The following is a 10,844-nucleotide window of genomic DNA, read 5'->3' as shown; positions in this document are numbered from 1 at the left end:
AGGCATGTGCCACCATGCCCGGCTAATTTTTTTTCTATATATATTTTTAGCTGTTCGAATAATTTCTTTCTATTTTTGGTAGAGACGGGGGTCTTGCTTTTGCTCAGCCTGGTCTTGAACTCCTGAGCTCAAACGATCCTCCCGCCTTGGCCTCCCAGAGTGCTAGGATTACAGGTGTGAGCCTCCTCAACCAGCCTGTTTTTGTTGTTGTTGTTGAGTTGTAGGAGTTCTTCATACATCAACCTCTTATCAGATTATGATTGCAAATATTTTCTCCCATTCTGTGGATTGCCTTTTGATTCCTTTGATAGTGTTTTTTGATGTACAGAAGTTTTAGTTTTGATAAAATTCAACTTATATATTTTTTCTTTTGTTGCCTGTATTTTTGTTGTCATTTCAGAAATCATTGCCATATCCGATGACATGAAGCTTTTCCTCTATGTTTTCTTCTAACTTGTAAATGGTACTTTTTCCTCCCTAGATTCTACTTACAAATATGTCAAAATAATGTAGGATATGTCCCCTTCAGGACATCTTTGATATGTACACAAGAACTGGCCTTTTCTAGGCATTGCTTAAGAGTCAGGGCTCTGGCAATAGGATGCATCCAACTGGCAGAGCACTTTCAGGATGAGTCGTAGGGCCTTTTGCACTTCTCAGCTGGGCTTACTTGTTGATCAGTGGTCAGAGCTGGTTGTTCACTGCCGTGAGTGTTGTTTATTTTTCTAGTTACATTTGGGTCTGGAGTTGTTCTGAAAGTTAAAGTTTCTAAGTATGCTACAGGATAACTGAGATCTTAACTCTCCATGTCCCAGACTGCTAGAAAATGACAAAAGAAATAAAATTCTGAGTTCTTGCCTGTTCTCACTGTCTCCTCTGGAGATATAATCAGTCTCCAGAGATATAACAATCCTCTTTGTTTTCTGGGCTGAGGTTTGGGAGAAAAAAAATCCTTTAAATTTTATCCATAGTTCAGTTGAAACAGGTTGGGATTTTTTAAAAGAAACTTCACTTAAAAACTTAAGCAAAGAGAAGAAGAGAGAAAAGATGAAAATAAGGTCACTAACAATAAATACACTACTTTGGTTGGGCCCTGATGAGATGCTGAAGGGTGGCTTGTGGAGTTGGGCAACACCGCCCCCTAGAGCTCATTGCTGGGTTGTGCACAGACCTCCTCACCAATTGTTATACCGGGCTGTTTAGGTGCCTTTTGATACAGACAGAGCATTCCAGGGCTGTGAGTAGGAGCCAGCCACACCTATGATGCTCATGGACCCCAGAGCTCTGTGGAAAGGAATTTTACCTGGCTACTCTGAGGTCCAGACATGTACAGACCAACCCTCTTGAAGAGACCTGGAGCTTCCTTAATGGGGCTGGATTGGAGAGAGACAATAGGGTTCCTGAGGCAGCATTGCCAGGAGTAAAAAAAGTATGGCCAGATAGATCAGCCTGAACATCATGGTCTTGAATCTAGAAGGGGGAGGAATTGTAGAAACAGTGTGAAGCTGTGCTTGACTGGCTCTATCCAGCCTCCCCAGAGGAACGTGTGTGCTCTAGAAGGGGGAAGGCTGTGGTAGGAAGGAGGAGAAGTAGGTAGGGTGACCAACTGTTCCCAGTTGCCTAAGACTGTCCCAGTTTTAGCACTGAAAGTTCTGCATCCTCGACTGAGGGAAACTGCTCAGTCTCTGGCACACTGGAATGGTTGCTCACCATAGAAACAGGTCACAGGTGCCAAGAGTTCTGTTGCAGGAACTCCCTCCTAGAGAGTTGATCAGGATTAGCCAAGCAATGGTGGGCACCTGTTGCTTGGGAGGCTGAGGCAGGAGGATCGCTTAAGCCCAGGAGTTCGAGGCTGCAGTGAGCTATGATTACGCTATGATCACACCACTGCACTCCAGCCTGGGCAACAGAGCAAGACCCATCTCTGAAAGAAATTTTTAAAAGCCTTGACCAGGAGAAAAAGCCAGAGTTTTTCCAATGCCTGGACAGGAAGGAGTCCTTGAATCTGACGAGCTATATGTTAGCAACACTGTGACAAAACACCAAAGACAAAAGAAAAAAAAAGAAAAAAAAGATTAGAAACAACCCAAGAGAAATACATGCAGTATTACCTAAAAGGGAACAAATTAGGTTGACTTTACTAGAGCAAAAATGGAAGTCAGAAGATAATGGCATAACATCTTCAAAGTGTTGAGAGAAAATAACACCAAACTACAATTGTCTTCCCAGAAAAATTATCTTTCAAGAACAAGATTAAAATAAATACATTTTCAGATAAACAAAAATGGAGACAATTGGCCATAAAAGACATTTACTCGGGGGAGGATGAAGAAAAGTTGGTTAAGTTGTACAAAAATACAGTTAGGTAGAAGGATTAAGTTCTATTTGATAGTACAGTAGAGAAATTATAGTTAACAATAATTTATTATATATTTCAAAATAGCTAGAAGAATTGTAATGTTCCCAACACAAAAATATAAATGTTTCGGGTGGTAGATATCCCAATTACCCTGATTTGATCATTACACATTGTATACAGGTATCAAAATATCACATGTACCCCCAAAATATGCGCAGCCATTATATAGCAATATAAACAATTTTTGAAAAGACTTTTACTAAAGAAACTTGTAAAGTTACATTGTCTAATGTGGTAGCCACTAGCCACATATGACTATTAAAATTAAAATTATACAAAATTAAAAATTTAGTAATGCAGTCACAATTGCCACATTTCAAGTGCACAATAACTACATGTGGCTAGTGGCTACTCTATTGGACAGCGCAGAGATAGAACATTTCCAGCATTGCAGAAAGTTCTCTTGAACAACACTGTTAAAAGGTATACTCCAAGCAGGAGAAAACTCCAGAACAAAGATGAGGTACAAGGTGGAAGTGCTAGTAAAGAAAATGCTCAGGGCTGGGCACAGTGGCTCACGCCTGTAATCCTAGCCCTCTGGGAGACCCAGGCGGGAGGATCACTTGAGCTCAGGAGTTTGGGAACAGCCTGAGCAAGAGTGAGACCCCTTCTCTATTAAAAATAAAAATAAATTAACCAGACAACTAAAAATAGAAAAAATTAGCTGGGTGTGGTGGTGGCGCCTGTAGTCCCAGCTACTTGGGAGGCTGAGGCAGAAGGATTGCTTGAGCCCAGGAGTTTGAGGTTGCTGTAAACTAGGCTGACGCCATGACATTCTAGCCCGGGCAACAGAGGGAGACTCTGTCTCAAAAAAAGAAAAGAAAATGCTCAGTGTGTGAGTAAATATAAACAAACATTGACGGTATAAAATAATGTTAATATCTAAGTTGGGGGGTTAAAAGAAAGTGCTAAACTATTTATACACATAAGTCAGGAAGGAGGTGATTAGGGTTAAAACATTCTAAGATCTTTTTATTATTCACATAAAGACTGGATAAAGAAATAAAATTCAGTAATATATTGCTTACAAGTGACATAACTAAAACACAAGGACTCAGAAAAGCTGAAAGTAAAAAGATGGAAAAAGATGCATCAGGCAAATGCTGTCCAAAACAAATCTATTGGTAAGCTTTATTAGAAATCGGAAAGATCATATTATAATGACAAAGCTTTAGTTCGCCAGGAGGTTAAAATATTTCAAATTCTGTGCACCAAAAAATGAAACTTCAAAACATATATAAAACATATGCCCAAGTGCAGTGGCTTATGCCTGTAATCCTAGCACTCTGGGAGGTCCAGGTGGAAGGATTGAGTGAGGTCAGGAGTTCAAGACCAGTTTGAGCAAGAGCAAAACCCTATTTCTACAAAAAATAGAAAAATTAGCGTGGTATGGTGGCGCTCATCTATAGTCCCAGCTATTTGGAAGGCTGAGGCAGGAGGATCACTTGAGCCCAGGAGTTGGAGATTGCATTGAATTATAATGATGCCACTGCATTCTAGCCCGGGCAACAGAGTGAGACTCTGTCAAAAAACAAACAAAAACCAAAAAATATGTAAAACATATGTAAAATTGATAGAACTACAAGAAACCATTGACAAATCCACCATCATAGTAAGACATTTTAAATAATTTCTCTCAGTATTTCATAGATCAAACAGATATTTGAGTAAGGATACAGAAGACTTGAATATCACAATTACTCATCTTGATTTAATAGATTTATGTAGAACTCTGCATTTATGAATTGGATAATATGCATTATTTTCAAATTCTTGTGGAAGGTTTGTGAACATTAACTATACACAAAGCAAATCTCAACAGATTTCAAGAAATTGGTATCATATATCATACAGACCTTTTCCACTAAAAATATGGTCCCTGGAGCAGCAGTGGCAGCATCACCTGAAAGCCTGTTAGAAATGTCGAAGTGCAGGCTCTACCCTAGACCTTCTGTGTTTTGGCAAGATCCCCAGGGGATTCATATGTACATTAAGGTTTGACATGCATGGACACAAAACATATTTTCTGACCACAGTGTAATTAAGTTAGAAATCAATAGCACAAAGATAATTGAGAAAATCTTATATATTTGAAAATTTAAAACATGCTTCTAAAAACAGCTGTGTTTGTGTTTGTGTGTGTGTGTGTGTGTGAGAGAGAGAGAGAGAGAGACAGAGAGAGAGAGAGAGCGCGATATTATTTATTTCATCTACAATCAATACTTGGAATACTTCTGTATTTGCCAATCCCATGGAGTTGGTTCCCTAGGTCCATAACCCCCAAATTGGAAGCCACTGCCTTAAACTTTGTGTCCATAATACCAGTTTACTGTAGGTAATATTTTGAGAGCCAGTAATGTGCCTTTTTTTTTTTAACTTTTCTGAATATATGACATTATCTCTGGTTGACCTGAGGTATGCACCTGCTGGAGAAGAGATTAGGATTTGTTACAGAAAAGAGGTAAAGGGAAAGAAACAAGCAGTTCTATGAACAAACATTTTATAATAAAAAAGTGTAAACATATACAAAATAGAGAAAACAGTATAATGAATCCCATGTACCCATCACCACATGAAGCAATGATCAACTCATAGACAGTCTTGTTTCATCAATACCTAGATCCATGCTTTCCTCTTTCTCTTCAGATTATTTTGAAGCAAATCCTAGAAATTTTATCATTTCCTCTGTAAATATTACAACATTTATCTCTAGAAAAAAGTATTATTTAACAAAAATAACCACGATATCATTATTCCACTGAATGTTAACAATGATTTTTAGTGTCATTAACCACTCAGTGTTCCAATTTCCCCAATTTTCACAGAAGTTTTTTTCTTTTAATTATTAATTGTTTTGTTCAGGATCAAAATAAAGTTTATATATTGTAATTGTTTGAAATGTTTCTTAAATTTCTCTCTCAAAAATTTCATTTTGAAGTAATTCTAGATTTACAAAACGTTGCAAAATAGTACAATATTTTCCCCCTAAAGTTAACAACTTACATAATCATAGTACAATTCTAAAAGCCAGGAAGCTAACACTGGTACAATATTATTAAGTAAACTACAGGCCTTCTTAGAATTTCAATAATTCCCCCCCAATATCATTTTTTTGTTCCAGAATTAGATCAAGATCTCATATTGTATGTAGTTTTCACTTCTTAGTCTCCTACAATCTGTGACAATTAATTCCTTAGTTTTTTTGTGTGTTTCGTATGGGGGTCTCATTATGTTGCCCAGGCTGGTCTCGAACTCCTCACCTCAAGTGATCCTCCTGCCTCAGCCTCCCAAAGTCCTGGGATTACAGGTGGGAGCCCCTGCACCTGGCCTTTTTTCACTTTCTTGATGGCTTATTGAAAGCATGAAAGTTTTTAATTTGATAATGTCAATTTATCAATATTTCTTTTTATCATTTGTGCTTTTGATGTCATAGTTAAGAAATCATGGCCCAATCCAAAATCATGAAGATTTACTGTTGTGTTTTCTTCTAAGAATTTTAGCTCTTATATTTAGGACCATGATCCATTCTGAGTTAATTTTTGGTATAAAGTAGGGTCCACAGTCATTTTTTTTGCATGTGGATATCCAGTTGTCCAAGCACCATTTGCTGAAAAGACTATTCTTTTTCCCATCGAATTGTTTTAGTCCCTTTGTAGAAAATCAATTGACTGTAAGTATTAAGATTTATTTATGAACTCTCAATTCTCATTTCATTGATCTATATGTCTATCCTTATGCCAGTACCACACTATCTTGATTATGATAGTTTTGTAGTAAGTTTTGAAATTGGGAAGTATGAGTCTACCAGCTGTGTTCTCTTCTAAGATAGTTTTGGCTATTCTGGGCGGCTTGCATTTCCACGTGAATTTTAGACTCAGCTTGTCAATTTCTGCAAAAAGCAGCAAGGATCACGATAGGGACTGCAACTCACAGAATGAGTTGTGAAATGTTTCTTCCTCTTTTAATTTCTGGAAGACATTGTATAGAATTGGTATCAATTCTTCTTTAAATATTTGGTAAAATCTACCAGTGAAGCTATCTATGCCTATGGGAAGCTTTTTCAAATTATTAAGCTCAGTTTAGGTTTGTTTGATATTTTATCATGATTAAATTGAAGTTATGCATCCTAAATTTCTTTTGATTAACTTCCCTCTCTCCCTCTCTCTATAAATTTACATTTTGTGAAAAACAAAAAACCCAAGTTTTGATAAAGGCAACATTTAATGGCTTATATTAAAAACGTGATTATGTAGCAAGATAATAGGCAGTATGAGAATGAAAGAAATTTCTATATATTTTTATATCCTTTTAAGTATACCAAGCACCAGGCCTGGTTGGTCAGATCACAAGTTTTTCCCATAATCTAGGAAGATAACTTTGTCTGCCATTTAGTCAAGAAACTAGAGTCAGGAAGAATGATGATATGATGTAGGAAAAAGTCTAACCCCTAATATCCTAGGGGATTATGGGGAAAATAAGGCAGTGAAAAGAGGTGAGACAGGGGAAAGAAGGGAGATGGTCAGATCTGTGCTTTTGTGTCCCCTCTCTCTGTCCCAGTTGAATGATATGGACCAGCACTGAGGAGAAAGCTTGTCTCTCTTTGAGGTTGGTGTAAACATCAGAACTTCACAGTTCTCTGAAGGGGCCTAGCAAGTGGACGACTGTGAACTCGGGGAAGAGCTGCCTCTGTTTGCTGCTGTGGTTGTTGGATGGCCTGTCTGGTTCATGTTGGGGACAGGGGAAATTGCACTGATGTGTTCAATTATTCTCAGTCCCCAAAGATGGGAGAGGATTGCTACCTGCTCCTGGATTGACCTGGGAATTGAGAAATGCCCTCCATGTGCTTCAGTAGAAGGAAGATGTTTCCTCACTGGTTCATAAAAGCCGTCTATTCCAGGCCTTCCATAGTTAAGACAATTTGTTCTTCTTCAAAAGAATCTCACAGTATGGCCTATATAGGTGCTGAGGGGACACACAATCACAAGCAAAGAAAACTTACAATTTATGTAAGGGGACTCAGTCTCAGGAAGCATAACTGTATTAGTCAGGGTTCTCCAGAGAAACGAAACACACACACACACACACACACACACAGACACACGCATACACGCACACACGCACACACACATATTCTCTCTCTCTCTCACACCATATATATATTTATATATATGTGTGTGTGTGTGCATATATATATATTCATTGAGAGAGAGAGAGAAAAGGGGGTGGGATATTTATTTTAAAGAATTAGTTCACATGATTGTGGGGGCTAAATCTGTAGGACAGGCTGAGGGTGGCAGGCTGGGATTCTGGGAAGAATTGATGTTGCAGTCTGAGTCCAAAATCTGCAGGGCAGGCCAGAAGTCTGGAAATTTAGGCAGGATTTTTATGGTGTAGCCTTGAGGCAGAATTCCTTCTTCAGAAAACATCAATTTTTGCTCTTAAGGACTTCTGATTGGATAAAGCCCACCCAAATTATGGAGGGTAACTTGTTTTATTGAAAGTCTACTGATTGTTAATCACATATAAAAAATACCTTCACAGCAACATCTAGACTAGTGTTTGACCAGATATCTGGGCATCATAGCCTAGCTAAGTTGACACATAAAATTAGCCACATCGGTGATCACGTGAATATTCATTAATACTGAAGTAGGATTAATGAAGAAGAGAAGATGGTTTCTAGGACATGTGATTAGAACACTAAAAGAATTTATGAAAAGCCTTATTTTTAATTAAAACATTCAATCGATGAACAGAGAGTAGAAATGGTCACTACTGAGACCTGAATTGGATGTCTGAAAGATTGGTCATAACACAAAGCCAAACCACAAAGAAATGGGAGCATGAAGAAAAAAAGATAGTTTGGAGGACAGATGCATGAGACCTACGTTGTGAATAGCAGAAATTCCAGAACAGGAAAAGAACAGATGGAAAAGAGTAGAGTGTTACTTAAATCTTAGAAATAAATCCCCCAGGCAGAAGAAAGATTTGAATATTCGTTTTGAAAAGGATCGCTGAGACACAGACAGAATCAATGGAAACACACACACGCATCTAGATATGGTCTAGTGAAATTTCTAAGTTCCAAGGATAAATAGAAATTCTTTTAAGCATCCAGATATTCCTTTCAAAAGGGAGAGAATGAGAGCAGCCTTGGATTTCTCATCTAAGACATTGGAAACTAGAATAACAAGTATAGATAACTCGGGATGGGGGACTGCGATTATATACCTATACCATCTATGCCTAGCCAAGAAAGTGTTATCTGTCAAAACAAAAGACACTTTCAGACACACAGGAGTCAGAGCATATACCCAGTACACTACTTGAAGAAAATACTCGAGAGAAGCGTGCTAACAAGGCGGCAATTAAAACAGAACAAAGTTTTCTTGATAGAAAAAGACAAGGAGGAGAGAAACTGAGATAAACTGTGGATCTTGGAATATACAGGTTGAGCATCTGTAATCTGAAAATCTGAAATCTGAAATGCTCCAAAACCCAAAACTTTCTGAGTGCTGACATGATACCACAAGTGGAAAATTCCACATCTGACCTCTTTTGAAGGGTTGCATTCAAAACATAGTCAAAACATTGTTTCATGCACAAAATTATTAACAATATTATATAAAGTTACCTTCAGGCTACATGTATAAGGTGTATATGAAACATAAATGAATTTCATGTTTGGACTTGTGTCCCATCTCCAAGATATTTCATTATATATGCAAATATTCCAAAATCCAAAAACATCCAAAATTTGAAACACTTCTGGTCCTAAGCATTTTGGAAAGGGAATACTCAACCTCTGTAGAGTTACATTATAGAGTAAACCAACCATTACTAAAAAGCAAGGATCCTTGAAAACGAAGAGTCAAACTGTAAGAAAAAATAATATCCTTATATTAAAAATTTTAGACTGTATTTGCAAATTCTAATCATTGAGGTGAAGGTAGGGGGAAGAGTGAGAAAGTAAACTTTTAAAAAAATTTTTCATTTTCTGGGGTTGGGGAGGAATAGGCAAATAAAACACTTCAGTGGGGGAACAGAATTATAATTTAGTTTTCATGTATTACTGGAAAAATGTAGTTCTAATGATATCTGTTTTGAAGATAATCATGAGCAGAATTTAAGAAGCATTGCAGGACTTCATTTTGTAGGAGGAAAAAAAAAAATGAACAGAAAGTAGATCAAGCCAGCAAAAGTAAAGGAATGGAAAATAGAGGAAACAGCATGAAGGAATATAAATGGTAAACATGAAATATGCGGGAAGAATAAAACCAAATATATCAGCTTTTTCTCTAAATGTAAACAGGTGAATTACTCTATCAAAAGGAAGACATTGAATTAAATAAAATCCAGCTTTATGTTGTTTACAAAAAGTGCACCTAAAATAAAGTGACAAGGCAAGATGGAAAATAAAGAAGTACTCTAAAAGATGCACAAGGAAAGGAACAGCAGATGCTTCTAGAGAGGAGAACTAGGTGGCTGGAAACAAAGATAGATGCCATATATGCCTTTTGATATTTGTACCTTGTATGTATATGACCCTGCCAAAAATTAATCAAGAATTAATAAAAGAGATGTGCAAAAATATACCAGGCAAAAGCAAGATTTGCAACATCATCATACTAATGGAAATCATGTTCAAACACATTGAATAGAACAGTGACATTATATAAGGGTAAAATCAGGTATAATGCAAGAACATATAATAACCATACCCTTTTATGCATCATATAACCTAACAGTCAGATATACAAAGGGAAACTACAACTACCCAGAGAACACGAATAAAATAGTTTTGAGCTTTAACAGACCAGGTACACAAAAAATAAACTATGATATACAGCTGCGGCCTCCAACCCCTAGGCCACGCACCGGTACCACTCTGTGGCCTGCTAGGAACCAGCCGCACAGCAGAGGTGAGTGGCAGGCCAGTGAGCGAAGCTTCATCTGTGTTTACAGCTGCTCCCCATGGCTTGCATTGCTGTGTAAGCTCTGCCTCCTGTCAAGTCAGTCACTGTCTCCCATCACCACTAGATGGGACAGTCTAATTGCAGGAAAACAAGCTCAGGGCTCCCACTGATTCTGCATTATGGTGCGTTGTATAATTATTTCATTATATATTACAATGTAATAATAACAGAAATAAAGTGCACAATAAATGTAATATGTTTGAATCATCCTGAAACCATCCATCCCCCCCACCCCCCCGCCAAGTCTGTGGAAATATTGTTTTCCATGAAATCGGTCCCTGGTGCCAAAAAGGTTGGGGACCGCTGAAGAGGACTGGCATAATGCAATCAATACACTCTACTTAGTAGATGTACATATAAATAGAGAATATATACATTTTTAGTGTCCTAAAACAAAAACCTGTTACAAAACCAATCATGCATTCAGCCTGAAAGAAAGCTTTATAAAT

Source organism: Lemur catta, chromosome 1 (genome assembly GCF_020740605.2).
Source record: "Lemur catta isolate mLemCat1 chromosome 1, mLemCat1.pri, whole genome shotgun sequence".
NCBI lineage: Eukaryota > Metazoa > Chordata > Mammalia > Primates > Lemuridae > Lemur > Lemur catta.
Note: the sequence above shows the minus strand (reverse complement) of the source record.